The following is a 20,852-nucleotide window of genomic DNA, read 5'->3' on the forward strand; positions in this document are numbered from 1 at the left end:
CCGCTCTCTGCACGGGCAGGTGGGCGCCCCGTGCCCTTGCGCTTTCCGAACAATTCCATCCCTTTTCTCGCACCAACCAGGAGAATGACGCCACTAACCCCCGGTGAGCTTTGGAATGGGACCACAAATCGCGTGTGTCATCTGGAGACTAGTTTTGGGCAGGCATCCAGGCATTGTTCTGCATGCCTGCAGTGTGTGCGTGTGGTGCCGGTAGCTTGACAACCGTCCTTAACCGGAGCGGCCAATATGGTGGAAAGCAGGTGCTGAGCTTGTGTCGGGATAGACGTCTTAATTCATTATCGTCTTGTGACACCCGGTGGCCACGGCGGACTTGGTCACTCTCTCCCTCCAAGTTGAATCCGAGAACAGCCTAGATGAAATTTTGAGGATGGCACACTCCGTATCCGTCCGCTTAGGGAGCTGTTCATCCCTAACGCTTTCTTTCATGGGAATAAGGAGTCAGTGTCTTAAGTAACGAGCAATCGCTGTCAAGAACACTTAAACAGGAACACATTAACGTAGGAAACTTTCAGGACTGGAACAAGCTGTTCGTTTCACTTCCATTGCACCATCACCTTGGGTCAACGGCACACAGGGCAGCCGGTCCTCTAAAATGGTACTCACTCCTTTGCAGAAGAAACCTGCTTTTCCCTTCCTTAGAGAGACAGGTATGTCTTTTAAAACGACCTGCGAGGCATTCTGCTAACCAAGATTTCAAGCCTCCGAGATTTACAGGATGCTGAAAGAGGCGACTCTTTTCGCGTTCCAGCCCATTCACACGGAAGCCCAAGCGCCTGGGTTTACAGATGCTTCCCAATTGGGGAAGGCTTCTCCAGCAAAGACACACACACTGCGGTTAGATCACGGGCTCCACCCCCGCCTGCCAGGCTGCTTCTCCCCAGCCTGTTAGTGAGGACAGTCTGTCTTCGGGTGTCTGATTAAAGAAGAACAGAAGCCCCAAGATGACTTAGGTATCTTCAATATTGTCTTTTGCTGGTTTAACTGAAAATACGAAATATTTAAAAATTGTTATTAATACATGTAGCTAGGACTTGACTCAGGCACAGTGATAATACGAATATCAGCTTTGTAAGAGATTTGGAGCAGTACCACGGTATTCTTTCTGCGTAAATCATTAATAGATGTTAGAAAGGAATTCTATAAATTGGCAAAAGAGATGAAAATTTTATATAATAAACAGCACTTGCTAAAGTATGTTGCTGAGATGTTCAGAAAGAAACCCAGCTGCATTAACAGACATAAAATCTGCCCAGTTGAGAAGTTTGCAGAGTTGGAACACAAATCTCCAAGTGCTCTAAAGCATTCCTTGAGTCCTCTGAGAATTTTTAAGGAGTCACTGGTAGAGCTGTCAGACTTAGCAAATAAAAATACAGGCTGCCCAGTTAAATTTGAATTTCAGATAAACAATGAATAATTGTTTTTAGTATAAGTATGCCCCCTGGGACATACTTATACTTAAGATCCATATTGTTTACTTGAAAATCAGTTTTGATGGAGCAGCTTGCATTTTATCTGGCAACTTTAGTCACTAGAAATTTCTCACTCCTCATTTTTGGGTCATGTATGGGTTGAAAAAATAAAGTGGAGCAGGAATCATATGCTGTTCTGCAGACAATCTGGGACAGGCTCAGTTCTGGTTCAAGCTATTGAAAATAACTCATGCTGAAAAGTTAGTAGTTTCAGTTCAACACGTATCTGTCGAGTCCCCCTGCCTGAGCTGCTCGTGAGAGGTGCCAGCTACAGAGTGGGGGAAGTGTGTGTGAGGGGGCGTCCACATAGAGACCTGAGGCCTACTAGGGCCTGTGTGTGTTGCAGCCTGGGAGCCACACGGAATTCTGCTGGGCAGCTCCAGGCAGGGAGTGAGAAGACCAGCACGTTGCACGGGTCTGGCCTTGAATCGGAGAGTGAGATCTTATCCTTATCCTGGGAGGAAAAACACCCCTGGGCTTACACCTTGTGGAGGGGAGCTGGACCGGAAGTTGAAGGACTTTACCTGATGGCCTCAGCTGGAGGACGGAGTGGCCTGCTGACAATGAGGAAAGTAAGAGACGAGAAGGGGATTCTAAAGAAAGACTTTAAATAGTTGGGGAGTTGGGGACTGGAGGGAGCAGTGGGGACAAATGCAGGGATCCGGAAATGGTACCTGGACGAATGCATTTTGCTGCATTTAACAAAGCAGTTGGTCTGCCCTTTGATTAATACCCAAAGTGCTCCTTCACTGTTCCACCACCATCCTGGTTTCCTCGGGTAAAAAGTCATTGTTGAGTAATACTGGAGTATACTATTTATATAGTATTTTGTATACAAGTAGATCTTAAAGTGTAATATTTGAGATGTTGATCGATATTCACTTGCTTCTGGCACAAATTCCTGACACAGGATTAGCAGGTGTTTTAGCTTTAACAAATCTATCGCCTCAAGTAGGAAAAGATACTAAAGGGCAATGACTGCGTGATCTGGTCCAGCTATCTTTAAGGAAGCAGATTCTGATGGTGGAAAGAATGTAGGTTTCACAGAAATAGATTCTGATGGTGGAAAGAATGTAGATTTTACAGAAATAGCACTATGTGAAAATGACCAGATGCTTGTAGTACCAGAGAGTTCCCGCTCAGAACATTCCAAATGCAATTAATTCCGAAAAAATAGGACACCACTTAACATTCGTGTCTTCGAAAACCCAGCGGGCACTTTCACTATTGATCATCAGCACAGGAAGTTTCCAGAGAAGTTGAAGATCAGACCAGCACAGGCCACGTAGAGAAGTGTTACTCATATCTTGAATGTTCCAATTTGCCAGTCTCAAGGAGATGACACCAGAGTGCCATTCGAGATTGCACTTGTCAACAAATCTGGTTTGTCAACCATCTTCAGAAGAAGCTCCTATGCTTGAGTGCCCTCCATATGGTTACATTTCCACTTCGTATTTTATAATAAGTTCTTGAAAAATCACAAAAATTACTCTATGCTGAAATGTATAATGAAGTAGTTAATTAGGATCTTTCTTATCAAAGGATTATTCTTTAAAATAGAGCCAAAAAAAATCCTATTTCAGGTATTTGTACCGTTCCTCTTTGTAATATCTACCAAACACGTCTTGCCTTATAATTCTTTTTATTTTTATTTTTTAATGTTTGTTTATTTTTGAGAAAGAGAGAGACAGAGCGTGAGCAGGGGAGGGACAGAGAGAGGGAGACACGGAATCCGAAGCAGGCACCAGGCTCTGAGCTGTCAGCACAGAGCGCAACGCGGGGCTCGAACTCATAAACCGCGAGATCATGACCTGAGCCAAAGTCAGACACTCAACCGACTGAGCCACCCGGGCGCCCCGTCTTGCCTTATAATTCTGACAGTAGATGAGAAAAAAAAGTGATCTAGCACATACTAAGCTTGCTAAAATTTCCAGGCAGTTAGACCATAGGTTGTTTTTTTTCAGCAAGATTTCACATGGATATGGCTTATTAAAGAACGGCTTACTGCAGTGGTCTCTAATGACAAGCTTATGTGCACGATCACCCCAAGAGAGCTTTAACTGAAATTGTGTGCTCAGTTCACAGTCTAAGTCCTCAGTAAATACTCTGAATTTAAAGAATCTGAAGACAGTGTGTTCTTGCATCCCAAGAGCTTTTAACCCTCCAGCGCACTTCTGCTGACCACAAGCAAGTCTTATTTTACCTCATTTCTGTGCTGTGAAATGGAAGATATGCACATTTAGAAAAAGAAAATCGTGCCAGCTCCAATCCTCTATGTCTATAAAATAGATGCCAACTGTGACTACTGTTCTGAGGGATAAATAATTTCATTTTCAGGATAATTAGACAATCTGTGTATTGTCTGTGTACCCTCCGATGTTTTAGACACCATCAAGATAATTCACAATTTGCTCTGTTTCATTTTTTGCTTTTTTGGTACAAAGCAAGATGATTGTGGCAAATGCTTAAGAAGGACTCATTAAACCCCTTTAAAAAATCAGTCTCAAACAAGCTAATAACTGCAGAATTCAAAGGTCTTTATATAGCCTTTAAATGTTGTTTCCCTCTCAATTACTGGTATTAGGACTTGGTTAATTAGAAGTCTTGGTATAAGAGCTTACTTCAGCTGCTAGAACTCTCCCTCCTAGTTCCCTCGTACAAGTAGATGGCAAAAGGCTGCCATGTGTTTTGAAGGTTTCATTCATGATGAAACGAATAATTTATTTATCCCACAGCTGTTTTTTGGCTTAGCTTATATCAGTGACATCATAAACTCTGTTTCCTATTTTTTTTATATCACCAGTTGGCATTATAAATATTTTAAGTGTGAATCCATCTCTGCAATGAATTTGCTGCACAAGTACCTTTCTTCCTTTTTCCTTTAGAAGAAGAGTAAGAATGTTCTCCCCTTCAGAATTTAGAAGACAGGTTTTCTGAAGATTCTACATTGCAGTAGAACACTTAAAAAGTTTATTTATCTTGAAAGAGAGTGAGAGTACGCAGGGAGAGGGGCAGAGAGGGAAGGAGAGAGAATCCCAAGCAGGCTCTGAACTGTCAGCGCGGAGCCTGATGCAGGGCTCCAACTCACAAGCTGCAAGATCGTGACCTGAGCCTAAATCAAGAGTCAGACGCTTAACAGACTGAGCCACCCAGGTGCCCCTCCAGTAGAACATTTCAATTTTAATTAGTTTTTCTTTGGCCTTAGAATCCATTTAAGTTAGCAAAAACTTAAAAAAACAATTGTTTTTATTTAAGAAGTTAAATCATACATTCTCTTAAAATGGTAAGCATTTGTCAGAGTTGTTTTAATTAAAATGTGTATTATGCACATCGCTAGTCATAATTTTTAAAGCCTGTATTAAAATGCCTAACACAGAATTTTGACTTTCATATTGACTCATGTGTGATGTGTATGCGGCCCAACAGTAAACCCAGTATATAAAAATCAAGACTTAAAAAAGGATTGGGGTTACAGTTTTTGCTTCACTGAAGAGTTCTGTGTTGTATCAGAAATTTCTCCTACTACTCCTTTAAACTGTGGATAACCTAGCGTGTTTAAAATAGAGCTAGACCATCAGATTTTTATATCTACAACATCCTTCTGGAATGCATCTGTAAATGGGGCTGTGGAGTCACCTTTGAGAGGGAGAGGCAGAAATAAGGTGTAGGATGTGGTCTAATAGCTGGGTTGACCAGCTGTACCCAAAGAATGTTCACAGGCGTGGAAGCCCACATGGTTTCTGTTGGCTTCAGACACTGACATGACAACGTTTTATCAATGACTCAGGTATACTTGACCATATGCACATTAGGTTTGCTGATGTTGCAAAGCTCAAAACACTAGTGTGTTTGAATGACAATCATTTTCTTTTTTTAATTTTTGAAAGAGAAAGAGAGAGAGAGAGAGAGAGAGCATGACCAGGGGGAGGGGCAGAGAGAAAGGGAGACACAGAATCCAAAGCAGGCTCCGGGCTCTGAGCCGTCAGAGCCTGACGTGGGGCTCGAACTCACGCACCACAAGATCATGACCTGAGCTGAAGTCGGACGCTTAACGGACTGAGCCACCTGGGTGCCCCTGAATGACAATCACTATTAAATCTGATATCCCTGAGCCCAGAGCAAGGGCTGAAACTAAGACTGTACTTAAGAAGAAATGATATTGTCAGAGACTCTTAAACATGGAGAACAAACAGAGGGTTGCTGGAGGGGTTGTGGGGGGGGGGGGGATGGGCTAAATGGGTAAGGGGGCATTAGGGAATCTACTCCTGAAATCATTGTTGCACTACATGCTAACGAACTAGGATGTAAATTTAAAAATAAAGTCTTTTTAAAAAAGAAGAAAAACAGATGTTGGCTTCATTTAGGATCTAAAATCAGTTGCCCAAGGACATGGGAGTGGAAGTCCTAGTTAACAACAGTTTGGGTTGTAAAAAGTAGTTTTAGTTCACTTGAGTATTAACCAACAATACAAAAGAAATCAACGCTATCTTTGGTTAGACTCAGAGATGAATAGAGTCTGTATCAGAAACACACAATATAACACACTATACTCAAAATGATGCATGGCAAGCCACCTGTCAGGGATGTAATAAGAGGCACTCTCTCTGTTGGGCTGGACGCTGGCACCCATGACCTCAAAAGCACCTCCTAAATCTGATTATGCACTTTACGCTGAGCTCCCAGGCACTTCTACGTGAATCTGCCAATGTCTAATTCAGCCTGGTACTATTTATGTAATATGTAATTATTATACATCCTTTTGTTGATTTATAATATCTATTCTTATTCTTTCTACTTAATGATTATTCCCTAGGTAATTAATCAATCATCACTTAAAGTAAGTGCCTCCATTCTGTGACCACCTCGGGTTCAATTTAAAAGGTTACTTACAGGTATTCTTTCATTATCGAAGATCAGAATTGAAATTCTTAGTTCAAAAAGGCATGGATACTGAAGAACCATACAATGGGCATGTGTCCAGGCTCTAAAATAAAATCGCACAGCACACCTAATCAACTCAGAGACGGAAGGCGAGCATGTGCCCCTCCTGTTCTCTCTGTGTACTCACTACTCCGCACTGTGTTTTGGCTTTCAAAGGTATTTGTTTATAGTGTAGGGCGGACACTTTTCGTTCCTTTTGAACACTGCCTTCTGAACCCCCTTCCCGTGTTGGGGGCTGTCCTACATTATGAGGCAGAGCCCGCCCCCCCCCTCCCCCAACCATAGGAGCTAAAATGCTGATACATCATCCTTGCATCCCGGGCCCATGACCCAGACCCTGCCCTGGGGGCGGCTGTTCCAGACAGCAACACCCCTTGGCCAGTGCTGGGGGACAGCGGTGTCTGCTCCAGAGTCTCGACACAGTGGCATCAGAAGTATCTTTACTGGACCAGCTCCGTGTCATCATTTCAAGAGTTATTTTTGGCTACCTAACCTCTAAACCTAGTTCTCTACCCCTCCTGGAGATTCGGTGGGTTACCGTCGGAATAAGTTCCTTTTCCGCTTAAACAGACAGAGCTAGTTTCTGTCCCTTGTGATAATAAGCCCTGACTGTCAGAGGGTGCAAGTTCGTGCTCATGCTGGCGTATCAGTCGGTCACTAGGACCTGCTGAACGCGATGCACTCTGAAAAACACTAATGGAAATGTGTGTTCATTTTCCGAGTACTTCTGGAATAAGGCACCTTGCTTGGCACTGGAGAGGAGAGGCACACAAAGCTGGTATTTTCAAATCATTGCTATGGGGACAAGCAGGAGGAGACAGGGACACCACTGTCAGAGAAGATGGAGGCAGGTATCATTTTGAGGGTTTACTGATTCTAAAGATGGATTTAGCATGGGGCCAAAGGGTTGAGATAAGAAAGGATGTTTGGGGGTGGGCACCTGGGTGGCTCAATCGGTCATGATCTCATGAGTTTGAGCCCTGCATTGGGCTCTGTGCTGACAGCTCAGAGCTTGGAACCTGCTTCGGATTCTGTCTCCCTCCCTCTCTGTCCCTCCACACTCTCTCTCTCTCTCTCTCTCTCTCTCTCTCTCTCTCTCCCTCCCTCTCTCTCTCTCTCTCTCACACACACACACACACACAAATGAACACAATTTAAAAAAGAGAGAAAGAAAGGATTCTTGGGAAAATTCCAAGAGGCAATTTTTTTTCACCTTAACATTTAGGAAACACTGCTAGAATGTGTCATATTTTAATTGCCACTTTTTCTCCTAAACCCATCTACCATATTTCACAAATACAAGATGTCATTGGTATACACTGTTTTTAACCACTAACAAACAAGCTTGGTAAATATTTTTAAATGGCAATGCCTAACACCATACAGAGGCTCTACAGTCGAGGGTGTAAAGTCTCTACAACAACTAAGTCAGTCATGGAAATGGGTTAGATGCCAAATTCCTGTTTATTTTTGTTGTACTCTCCCAAGGCTGTTGAAGAGTCATAGATTTACCTCTAACTTCTGATATGAACAAAGTCAGGTGTTAATCATCATTGCTTGGCTAGAAAAATGCCTAATACGCTTACAGTGATTCTCAGTTTTGTTGATGGTGCCTTTTTTTTTTTCTTTTTTTGGTAAGTTTCTATTTGGAAAATGTCAAATATATACAGAAATAGACAGAATAGTATAATGGATCCTAATACTCAATAATCATCAACTCATGACCAGTACTGTTTGATTTCTAACCTATTGTCTTTCCACCCCATTTTCTTTTGAAGCATATCCTAGACACATATCATACCATTTATAAATATTTGTGTATGTATCTGTAAAATACAATGACTCTTCAAAAACACGTAATCACAATAACATTATTACATTCTGGAAAAATACAGCTATAATTTGTGGCATCTTTTCTTAATAACAGATTTTGTGTTCATTAATTAGGTTTTAGGCTGTTTTTATCTTTGGAGGTTTTTAAAAAGAAAAACAAATTAAGTCCACTTTAGTGTCCACTGATTTCTTTTTAAGAAATTAATATGATGCTGGTAGGTTATACTGCAGCTCTGAATAGTGTTGATCTCGATTTTTCCATTCTGTAGCTTTTATATGAATGTGTTCTCTAGTTGAGAACTAGAACTGCTGTTCTTGCCATTTCCAAAGCAATCTTCAGAAAAGTCCTATCTACGCCTTTTCTGTTTTCGTCCCTAAAAGGAGGATCCAGAATCACTGTCCAAGTGGCTCGGACATGCTGTTAGATGACAGGCACACCCACACTGAACCCTGCCAGCATTTGTTAACACAAACTCTGTGACTTTCCTGTTGAATGTTTTCAGTGCGTTTTCATCCGTGTCACATCCAGCACTCAAGCTGCAACTTATGGCCTAGTCGGATACTGTTCTAGAAGGAGGATGGGCTTTTTGAATCCCCCCACCTATTGCAGGCAGCTCTCTGGTTCCTTAGTTCCTCTGAAGCCTTAGTTTCTTTTTCTTTTCTTCCTTTTCTCTCTTTCTCTCTCTTTTCTCTATCTCCCTCCCATCTTTCTTTCTTTCTGTATGGATTCACAGAGATTAAGGGCACTGGACCTCAGGAGGCTAGGAGTACCATCTAGTGTATGTCATCTTTAAATTTAAGTTTCTGTTTTTAGCAAAGTAATACTTGTCCCTTAAAACATCACATAAATATCTGTCAAGTAATCTGTCAATTCATTTTTCATGGAGACAGCCTTTCATGGAGACAGCCTCCTTTCATGGAGACAGGATGATTCACCATCATCCTGAGAATTCTTTTCCCCTTTCTCAAATATAGGACCTGATTGCTGGGTCCAATGTCTCTCTCATTCTCTACCTTCATTTCGGTAGAATGTTTCCTTTAGAAACTCCTTAAAAGGCATGCTTGGGAGGTACATGGAAGGCCTGTGTGTCTGAAATTGACTCCATTCTTTCCTCATCCCTAATATTTTGGCTGGGTATAGAAATCTGAACTGGAAAGAGTTTTTTTTCTCAGAATTTTTATTCTTGCTTCCATGTTCCCACTGACAAACTGGACACTGATTCTTAGCTCTTTGTGTGTGAACTGTTTGTTTTTATTCCCCCCACTGGATACATTTATGTTGTAAAAGTGTATATTGATATGCTTTGGTGAGCATCTTTTGTTGTTTAAGGAGCTGGGTATCCTGTGGGCCCTTTTGATTGAAGATTCAGTTCCTCAGTTCTTGGAATTTCTTGTATTATTTCTTCAATAATTTTTTCACATACTTTTTCACTTTTATTTCTCTCTGGAACATCTGTTGTTTGAATACTGAATCTTTTTCTCCCATTTTTCATCTTTTTTGTCAATTTCTTCTCAGCAGATTTCCTCAAATCTGGGAGATTTCCTCAACTTCCATCTCTGTTGTTTAAAAAAAAAATGCTAAGAACATTTTCTTATTCTCTTAATGTGAATTTTTATTGTTTCTTGTGTCTCTTTCATGAGTGTAATATCTTTCTAATATCTATGAAAATTAATTATGATGTGTTATTTTCTTCTCTTTGCATTGTTTGTTTCTTCCAAATTCCCCCTTTTTTCACTTTTCTTTGAGTCTCTATAATTCAATCAAGTTAGAAACGTTCCCTAATTCTTTGAAAATCCCTGGCTGTCCATTCATATTTAAGACTGAGGCACTAAAATGCTGACTGAAAGCTTTCCATGGGGCTTGTTGGCCATATGGTGTCACAGCAGTCCAGTGAGGGGCTGGTGCTTCACTGGGGGAGATCCACCTGTGTGTTGGGTAATTTCCTGAGGGGTAAATCCCCAGTAGCCTGGGGAGAAGCATTATAGCTGCCTCTGACCAGGGAGTTGAGTGGAAGAAGAAGCCTGGATAAATCTCACATTTATCATGCAGACTTTTATTTAGCTCCTTCTGTTCAGGATGACCATTCAATCTCATTTTCTTGTGTCCAGAAGTTCAGAGCCTCTCTAGCTCAACCTCTTCAAGAATAAATCTCACCTCTTCTGACAGAATGGAGCGCGGTTATACTTGCTTTCCAAGAATGGGGAAGGAGCTCTACCTATTCCTTATGAAAAATGCCCACCAAGCCTCCTGTGTTGGCTTCATTCTACACTACCACTTTTAGAGGAACTGGGCATCACTAACTCCTGAATATGACCAAGAGTCCATATTGTCAATGGTACTGCCTTTGGATCAGTTCCCTCACTGCAGGCTTAATCAGTTAGGCGAAGTAAATTACCATTTGTTCATCCTTTCAGCCTCTAGAAATCTGCTGATATCTCACGTACGCCCCTATTGCCCTTAGCCTTATGGATTTACACCTTTTTGATTTCTTTATTCTCATGTCAGTGGGATTTGGTGGGGGGCATGTTTATTTGTTTACTTACTAAATTTTTTTTGAGAGAGAGAGTGTGTGTGAGTGGGGGAGAGGGGGAGGGAGGGGGAGAGAGAGAGAGAATATGAATCTCAAGCAAGCTCCACAGTCAGCTTTGAGCCCAATGCAGGGCTCATTCCCATAACTCTGGGATCATGACCTGAGCTGAAATCAGGAGTTGGACGCACAGCCGACTGAGCCACTCAGGTGCCCCTTTTTCTGCCATGTTTAAATGGAAGTCCATGACAGAAGCTTTAAGTTAAAAGGGATTATAGATGCAAAATACTGTTAACTACAGCAGCAATAATTGCAGTGAGACAACTCCTACTTAGTAAGGACCTCATGCTGCCTGTGTGAACTTCCATAACGACCATTCTTGTTTGTTGCTCCTCTGAGCCTCTAACCCACAGTAAATCTTAATGCTCTCTTAACCTACTCATACCACTTTCTTAGCAAAGTATTCCACCTCACACATACTACTATAAATAATATGTACTCCCCCCTAAAAAAGAGAATTTGGTATCATTGATCAGAATTTTGCATCACATCCATGAAAAATCCATAACAATGACATAATGGTCAGGAACCCTTGCCTAAGAGGATAGTCCAGTTTAGTCTGACGTGGCTGAAATGTATTTTCATTTGAGACAGCTCAGAGCTGCTTTTTTTTATGTTTATTTATTTTGACAGAGAGAGAGAGAGAAAGAGTGGGAAGAGGGGCAGAGAGAGAGGGAGACACAGAATCCCAAGCAGGCTCCATGCTATCAGTTCAGATCCTGATGTGGGGCTCGATCCCATGAGCTATGAGATCGTGACCTGAGCTGGAATCAAAAGTCGAAGGCTCAACCAACAGAGTTGCCCTGGTGCCCCTGAGACAGCTCAGATCTTCTACACTCACTTCAGAAAGGCCCTAGACTCCATGTGTGAAATCTGCTAGATTTCCTACTCCTGGAGGACAAAGACTGTATCCTGTTTATTTTGTGTCTCTGGTGCCTAGAAAGAACTGAACATGATAAGTGAACACGTTTGTTGACTAGCAATTAGAGCCGAGGTCTTTTCCTACCAACTGTGGCTGTCTGGCCTTGGACAAGTGATTTGTTGGATTTGACTGAGGTCCCAAAAGACAAGGTCACCTTGTAGAGGTGAAGAGGAAGGAAGGGGTCAAGAATGGAATACTAGGGAACACTTACACTTAAAAGGCAGAAGAATGTGAAACGGGTGGAACCGGGAGAAGGGGTGATCATGGAAGGCAAAAACAGGCCGCAGCATCACATGAAAGCATATCAACTATGGTAACGTCAAGGAAACGGAGCTTGGACTAGACAGTGCTCTGCCTTCAATGAAGCATTTCCGTACTCCTTCACTCTTGCTGTAGATGAGGTGTGCTCACGTGTGTGAACGGTGTGTGCTGTGTGTATCGTGGAGGGGCTGTGATAGGAGAAGGGAACCAGAGCCCAGAGCCTATGCAGTAACCAGCTGGAAGCATCTCTGGTGGGTTAAGAAGGATGCGAGTTGCTCCTATGTAATCAACCTCTGACAGATCTTGGAATTACTTAGCCTGGTTTAAGCTGAATAAAAACGTTTGAGTTGGGGAATAAGAATCCTCTGGTGTGATTTGCTGCAGGCCATTCGTGCTCTTTGTCACCAACCAATGGAATCTTCTGCAGAAACATCATGGCCTGGAATTTGGAAATAAGTAGGTGACTTCAGTCTGACTATATTTCATCTATCCTAAGACTTTTTTCCCCACTAAGCCACTGAAATCGGGCTGCAGCAAATTAGCAGCATTTTATCCTTCCTTAAGGACACATGACATAATGGCACATCTTATCCTTTATGGCACTGATGAGATACCACTGGGAAAAATAAAATATGTACTCAGCAAACGTTTATCGTCATGCATATTAAGTCATAGCTCTAAAATAAGTTTAAAACTACTTTTTTTTTTTTAATTTGTTTTACAGTACGAATAGTTGCTGCAGCCCAACCTAATAAGCGACTGGGGTCAGCGACTGCCTTAGGGGCGCAGTACCTGTTTGCCTCCAGGCCCCTGGAAATGCCCTAATTCGCTTGGATTTTCCTGTCAAGTGTTTCTAACATATGTCCTCATTGTATTATCATTATATGAAAGAGAAAATTTAATAAAAAGTATCAGTCTAGATTGGCAAAATCATATCCATTTAATTTTTATGTAGTCATAAGGTTACCATTCTTTTATTGTGGTTTTATAGAAATTTGACTTTTAGGGGCACCTGGGTGGCTCAGTATGTTGGGCATCCAATTCCTGATTTCAGCTCAGGTCATGATCCCAAGTTCATGGGTTTGAGCCCTGTGTCGGGCTCTGTGCTGACAGCGTGGAGCCTGCTTGGGATCTCTCTCTGCCCCTCCCCTGCTTGCATTCTTTCTTTCTCTCTCTCTCTCTCTCTCTCTCTCTCCCTCTCCCTCTCCCTCTCCCTCTCCCTCTCCCTCTCCCTCTCCCTCTCTCTCTGCCCCTCCCTGACTCACACTCACTCTTTCAAGATAAATAAATAAAACTTTAAAAAATTTTTTTTAATTTAACTTTTAAAACTCAAAGAATTGAGAATGTGCAAAATCCACACAAGTATTTTTGTGGAAAAATGAATTAACACCTAGATTTTGAAATGCCCTTATTCTTTTAAAGATGAAAGACCAGTTTTATCAGTTCTGCTTTCCCTGCCCTTCGCTCCCTCCATGAAAACAGTGCAGACACGTTGGCAACCACAGGGAAAGCCAGAAAATCACTGTACCTTTAAAGTGGATCATCAATATATTTGCAGGCAGCCGTGGATCCTGTGGCTGGCAGGGGCCTCCATTGCTATAAATCACGAAAATAAACCCTGGGTGAGTGTTTTGTTCCTGAAGAAGGGGAAAGAAAACCTTCCTAGTTGTCATTTTCATGCGTGTCAGCAGAGCACTTTTCAAGCTAAGCAATAGAGGAGGAAGGTTCTGGAATATGGCCTCAGGGAGAATGTTATGCATGAGCGTTATACCTCTAACGTGGCATGCTGGACAGCATGTGTGAAATGTAATCTGAAAGATTTGTCACTTTTCCGGGGTGGTGAATTTTCATATTGCTTGCTCTCTCTCATCTGCATACCTGTAATAAAGTCAAAAACTGCACGTTATACATGTTTCAAAGGCTCAAAAATAGCCTTAGAAATTTTTCTTTCCTTTCTCTTCCCTCCCCTGCCGATCCTCGCGCCCCCTCCCCCACCTCCCTTCCTATTCCACATGGTGACTATGTTCTATCCTCTGAAGACTGACTCCCTCATCTGTCTAGGGCTCCCTCGCACTGACACAGTGCTTCTTAGGACTTGACAAGTAGGAAGCATGATGGAAACTTAGCCACTACCTGAACTTGCTAATTCAGACCTATTTATTCACCTCATTTGGGTCTGATACTTGGCCCACCAGATTTAAGAAGACTGACCTCCACGTCCTTGTGTTTTGTGGGTGGGCTCAGCCAGAGCCCAGCCCCACACACGGCAGGCGGCTTAGCAGCCACTCCTTATCCCCAGCCCTCACTGCTCTTGCCTGTGACCCCACAGAGACGTGCCTGTTTGGGAGCAATTCTGAAGTGGTTATATCTTAAAACCACCTGAGCTTCAAACCCTTCTCCTCCGCTTACCTTCCCCACCTAGACATATAGGTCTTCCGCCAAAGCGGAAGAAAGGGTGGAAAAGAGGGGCCCGTATCTCTTTCTGCCAGAGTCTCAAATCTCTCCTTGACTGATGGAGGGATGTCACCACTGTGATTTCATTGGACTTCATCAGAGCACAAGTAGCACACTCTGAGACCATTCAAGAGGGAAATGGAAATTTCCCCATAGGTTAAGATCATTTACTTGGAGTTTATTATTGTCATCAGGAAAATTTTCTCAACTACTTTTAGAAAATATGTAAAGTGACATAATATAATAAGGACACAGAATAAACGGAATTGAACCAAATTAACCTTAGGCTTTCTTCTGATACCCCAGGTGGCTTTGATCAATCGTATTTTTAGGGGAGAAAACTATAAAACTTAGTATTTCTGGACCTTACCATCCAATGTGCCATTGTTTTCTTCTCTCATCTGAAATGAGAAGAAAAGCGCAAAGTGAGGAAATTAAATCAGTGGCAAATGATTTCCATACTGCTGACCTTGAACTTATCATCTGCAGGGTTAAAGTGGGGGATATCCCCCCTCCCTCAAATGCTAAATGGACTTTTTGTTTCACTACTGATAAAAAAAAACTTTGTCTTTTAAATCCACTCTGGGTTGGGGGGAAGGGTAGTGGAATGTGTCTTCATCTCCTGATTATAATGACATATTTTGAGATTGACCCGTTTGATTGATTTTTTTTTCCCTTGGTTGTGTTGTAGTGTGAAAAGAAAACAACAAGAAGCAGTTAGGGAAATCTAAAGGGGAATGGAACTTATTTTGTTTTTCAGTGACATCAAGAAAACTCGTTCAAGTTAGTATATACCTCCTAGGTAGATTTGGAATATTTTACCAACCATTACACAGATTTTATGTGCAGCAAAAAACAAACAAACAGTAAACAAATATTTTCATCTGCAAGGTGGAAACTAAAACATACAGAGGTAGACCAAAAGCAAACCAAGAGAAAATGCTGATTTGAGGACCGTGTCTCACTGATCAATAACGCAAAGAATAATTTGGGGAGAGTGAAATCACCACAGCAATGGCAGTCTGGCCCGAGCTTGCATTTCATTGGATTTTCCCCAAGGGAGCACTAGGTTGACTTTGAGGGGAAGGGTACTTTTACTGCTAGTTACTTCAGAATTATACTACCAAGGATTCAGATGTCCTTGGAAATGTGGTCTCAGGAAAGACTATAAAACCCACCCTTTGGGGCTCTGTTGTGTAACTTCCCATAAAAGGTTCTCATTGGGAAACTTTCAGATCTGCAGTGTATTTGCCTCAGGAAAGGAAACGGGGTGGTTTCTAGTGCAGGAGTGACCCTTGTTATTCAAGAGTCCCCTAGCTCACTCCCAGAGGAACACTAAGTTTTCATGTGCAGATGGACATCCAGGCCTTGATTATCCCCAGCTCTGCACTTGAGCTGGAATTGAATGTGCTGTTCATTTCTTTCAATCTTAAGTCAGTCCAGAATTTTCCCTCCGTGGTTTCCAGAGGCCGCGCAGGGGAGTGATTAATAGCGTCTCAGGAGCCACGCTGCGGGGTTGGGAATCCCAGCTCTGCCAGTAAGTAGTAGCTGTGTGACCACGGAAAGCTGCTTCACCTCTGTGTGCCTCGACTTTCCCAACTGTAAACTGGAGACACTATTATTCACTGCATAGAGTGACTGTGAGGTAAGCTGATACAAACAAAGCTCCTCGAATACCGCCTGGTGCACGGTAAGCACTTGGTAAATGTTAGCCAGCCACAAGACTTTACGCTGACATTACATTTTTAAATTAAATTTTATTTCTTAAATGTGTTCCGTACAACATTTAAAAAAAAAAAAAACTAGGATGACCCCAAATTAGGGAAATTATTGAGAGTGGAGCACTGTTTACTTTGTGGATTGTCTTTTACTTACACATAAATATGAGTCCACAAGCATTTTGGGTTGTTATAGGGGACTCAGTCAGTTAGAATTCGAAGGCTACATATGTCGCTTTTTTTGTCTCATGTAGGGATTATGACTTTAAAGAAAGTGTTCCTGTTCCCTCTAGTTGAGTGTCTAATTCAGTCCCTGTGATACTCAATAGAGAGGTCGGTTTCTAAGAGGCAGGGTCACCCCGAGGTACTCTACAAAGAGCCCTAGGAGGTTTTTCGCTCAAAGGGGCCGCAGCAGGTTCTTTGATACCAGAAGAGACGGTGAGTTTTCAAAGCTGCAGACCACGCCTGCCGTCCCTTTCTTCCCAGCTGGAAAACAGAAGTACAGAGGGACCTAAGCCCACACACGGCACTGAAGTGTCACCTGATCTCTGGAGGTGTTTGATGTAGGGGCACAGTCATCCGATCCTTCCCTGCGGAGCGGCTCAGGGCAGTGTCCTCACACTCGTGGAGACGAATCACTGCACGTAAACGGAAGATTAGGAGACCCAGGATTATGGTCATAGTGTTTATTTTGGATTAAAAAAAAATCTAAGGGGTTTTCTTTTTCTTCCAGTGGGGAGATCTTTCGTTTATGAGTGCTGTTATGGAACAGTGCATTTCTCTAGAAGGGTGCAGGGTTCATCCCAACAAATCCATACTGAGCCTCCAGTGGGCCAGGCACTGTATCAGGCCTTGGGGCTTCCCTGGGGCCCGAGAGGGGCATGTAGTCCAGAGGGGAAAGAAACACGGAGCACATCACCTCATTACAGGAGGAGAGATTTAAATACAGCAGGTAATTCTGGTGTCCACCTGGTTACACGCCCCTCTCGAGAGGCAGTTTCAGGGAAGAGACGGCACACAGAGCAGTCCCCACCCTGTCCTTGCACTCGGGGAAAAAGGTGGCATTGGAGCTCACATCTGACCAAAACAGGGCAAACTTTACATAAGTAATACCTGAATAAATCTGAATTAAACAGAAGAGTGAATATCAGTGTTTTTCAACTAGTGAGACGGATACAAACAAAACCAGCGCCTTCATTAATTGAGTGAAGGTCAACAGGCATATGTGTAAAATACTTGGAAGTCTCTCCGAGCTGCTGTTTTGTTAGAACGCTGTGCACATCAGAAGCAGCCTCCAAGTCTCCCTGACCTCTGGCCCTGTCCAGCGCTTGAAAAAAATGCTGCTTTGGCTACAAAGGAATCGGTTAACTCAGTACCACTCAGGGAAAAGCAACTCAAAAGACATTTTCTTAAATCACAGTGGCTCAGAGTATCATACTTTGCACGCCAAAATATCTGTTGCACGCTCCTACCATTCGCACAGATTGTCTAGTTAACAGCAAATAGGCCATTGGCAAGTGTGCCTCCTTTAAAACAAAGCTGGATTTAAAAAAATAAAGTAACCAGTAATTTTTTTTTTATATGAAACATTTAGCGAGGTTATCGAATGAATACACAGCAAGCAGTGAGTTAAACAGCATTTACACAAGCTTTCCACTCAAAGCCATTTTTGGTGTTTCCTTTTTGGGGGACACATAATTAGAACTAATCGTTGTCTTTGTTTCCTGTTTGGGGGACAGATAATTGGAACTAATTGTTATTTTTCCATCCCTTCACTTTTCCCATCCAACCAGTAAGTCCAGTTGATTCTACCTTCTGAATATTTCCCACTTCTGTGCACTTCTCTCTACCACCACTGTCGGTGGCCCAGTTCAGGTCACAACTTGCCAGGATTTATCTCAACAGTCCCTCCAACGTGAATAGACACTTCTCTAAAGAAGACATCCAGATGGCCAACAGACACATGAAAAGATGCTCAACGTCACTCCTCATCAGGGAAATACAAATCAAAACCACACTGAGATACCACCTCACGCCAGTCAGAGTGGCTAAAATGAACAAATCAGGAGACTATAGATGCTGGAAGGATGTGGAGAAATGGGAACCCTCTTGCACTGTTGGTGGGAATGCAAATTGGTGCAGCCACTCTGGAAAACAGTGTGAAGGTTCCTCAAAAAATTAAAAATAGATCTACCCTATGACCCAGCAATAGCACTGCTAGGAATTTACCCCAGGGATACAGGAGTGCTGATGCATAGGGGCACTTGTACCCCAATGTTTATAGCAGCACTTTCAACAGTAGCCAAATTATGGAAAGAGCCTAAATGTCCATCAACTGACGAATGGATAAAGAAGATGTGTTTTATATATACAATGGAATACTACTTGGCAGTGAGGAAGAATGAAATCTGGCCATTTGCAGCAACATGGATGGAACTGGAAGGTATTATGCTAAGTGAAATAAGTCAGGCAGAGAAAGACAGATACCATACGTTCTCACTCATATGTGGATCCTGAGAAACTTAACAGAAGACCATGGGGGAGGGGAAGGGGAAAAAAAAGTTAAAGAGAGGGAGGGAGGCAAACCATAAGAGACTCTTAAATACTGAGAACAAACTGAGGGTTGATGGGAGGTGAAGGAGAGGAAAAAGTGGGTGATGGGCATTGAGGAGGGCACCTGTTGGGATGAGCACTGGGTGTTGTATGGAAACCAATTTGATAATTATACTTAATATAAAAAAATAAATAAAATTTAAAAAGTCCCTTCAGTGATTCTTCACTTGACAAAATGACCTTTTATTTTAGAAGATAATTTAATAAATATTTAATTTATTAGCATTGAATAGAATTTGATAAATAATAAGTAAAATATTAATAGTAATGAGTACCAACTCATTGAGTGCATGTTATATACCTGTCACTGTGCTAAGCACCTTACATGCTTTGGTTCATTCAATCCTTAGTACAACCATACAAGGTAGCTATTAATTTCTTGCCCCACTTAAGAGGGTGAAAACTAAACCCTGGAGAGGTTAAACAATTGTCTAAAGTCACTTAGTTAGTGGTAGATCCCAGAGATGAACTCTGTCGCCAAAACTTGTGCTCTTAACCAGCATGCGCATGCTGCCATATTTGCGAATTTTCCCTTATGTGGTAAATCTCTCTTGTAGCATTAAACTATATTGTATTAACCCAGCATGATGCTTGCACATAAAAATTCAAAAGGGTTTTTTTTAAATGGATAAATTCAGGAAGACTTATGTAGAGAATAGAAGCTGAATTATTATAATATTTCACTTATCCCACATCCTTATGACATTTTTTTAGATAAACCAGTTTTCTAGATAACTGAAATTAAACCATTTAAGGATATATTTTTATTTTCACAAAATCTTTCTGAAATGTATTTCATTCTTTATTTCTTTAGTAGTATGACCATCCTAATATATTACCTTAATGACAAAGAACTATTGTTATAAGAAACAGATGTTGCATATAGTATTTATTTACTATTTCCTTTTGGGTTGTGGTTTTAATTACCATCTATATGCTGAGGAAGCCCAAATCTTTGTCTCCAACCAGGATTTCTCTCTTGACTTTCAGATCCACATATATCCACACTACCACTTGACCCTGCAAGTTCAAAATGCCCCAAAGACCCCTAAATACACCCAGACCCTCAGATCTGCATCTCCAGAATTCTTCGCTTAGTGAGTCTACTCTCTACGCACAGAGATAGGCATAATGTTTGATGACTCCTTTTCTTTCACTAATATTCCCTAATCAGTAAATTAACAAAAGTCCTCTTGATTTTACCTCTTAAATATCTCTCAAATATCATCACATTTCTGTCTCTGTCCATTGCCTTATCCTACCATTATTATCTTTAATGTTAACAACCCTCTAAATGGTGCCCCTATCTATAATTCTACCACAATCTAATTTATTCTCCATACTATTTTTTTTTTAACTAGAAGTCTGATTGTGTCACATCTCAGTTTGAAAACTTTCAATAGTTTTCAATACCACTGCTCATGGGATAAGGTTTGAATGTCTTCAGTATTGCTTACAAAGCCTTCGATGATTTGAGACTTTCTTGCCTTTCTGTATCTTGTCATCCCTTTTTACCTGTCCCTCTCACCGAGCACAACCAGGTCATATAGAACATTCCCATCTACACATTGTGTATTCTCTTGCTTCTGGGACTTTGCATGTGTTGTCTGGAGAACCCCTGACCCCTCCATCTAAGGTAGATATCTCTCATACTCACAAACACAGCACCTATTTCTGCTTGTAATATTGTGGTTAAGTACCTATTTGTTTCTCTATATTGTATTCTCTTCTGCCTCCCTCAAGGCCATTGGGGCTGGAAGATGGAACCCATGCCCCACATGTTCACCTATATCCCTAGTACCTAACTCTGTGTCTAGAGCGGAGTTGGCACTAATATTGTTTAAGTTTTAGTATGGTATTAGATTTATAGAAAAGTTACAAGGATAGTACAGAGTTCCCTTATACTGGCACCCAGTATTCCCTATTGTTAACATCTTACATTAGTATGATCCATTTGTCACAACTAATGAACCAGTATTAATATTAATACCTAATTATTAACTAAAGCCATGCTATTCAGATTTCCGGAGTT

At 41.7% G+C, this 20,852-nt stretch overlaps 1 protein-coding gene, 1 long non-coding RNA gene and 1 pseudogene across 2 annotated transcripts in view; 1 reads left to right on the plus strand and 2 right to left on the minus strand.

Moving 5' to 3' along the window:
• ELMOD1 (ELMO domain containing 1) overlaps positions 1 to 20,852 on the plus strand; it is a 91,127-nt gene that overhangs the window by 28,298 nt on the left and 41,977 nt on the right. The window lies entirely within an intron of this gene.
• Positions 7,648 to 9,284, minus strand: LOC122231281 (annotated as a pseudogene).
• LOC122231021 overlaps positions 11,562 to 20,852 on the minus strand; it is a 73,499-nt gene continuing 64,208 nt past the window's right edge. Inside the window, exons 2-6 of the long non-coding RNA XR_006208130.1 lie at positions 16,749 to 16,845; positions 14,860 to 14,890; positions 13,807 to 13,913; positions 13,564 to 13,631; positions 11,562 to 12,474 (exon numbers count right to left, since the gene is read on the minus strand). This is a non-coding gene — a long non-coding RNA (uncharacterized LOC122231021). The remainder of the gene's footprint in view (positions 12,475 to 13,563; positions 13,632 to 13,806; positions 13,914 to 14,859; positions 14,891 to 16,748; positions 16,846 to 20,852) is intronic.

The sequence above is a fragment of the Panthera tigris genome, chromosome D1 (genome assembly GCF_018350195.1).
Source record: "Panthera tigris isolate Pti1 chromosome D1, P.tigris_Pti1_mat1.1, whole genome shotgun sequence".
In the NCBI taxonomy this organism is placed as follows: Eukaryota; Metazoa; Chordata; class Mammalia; order Carnivora; family Felidae; genus Panthera; species Panthera tigris.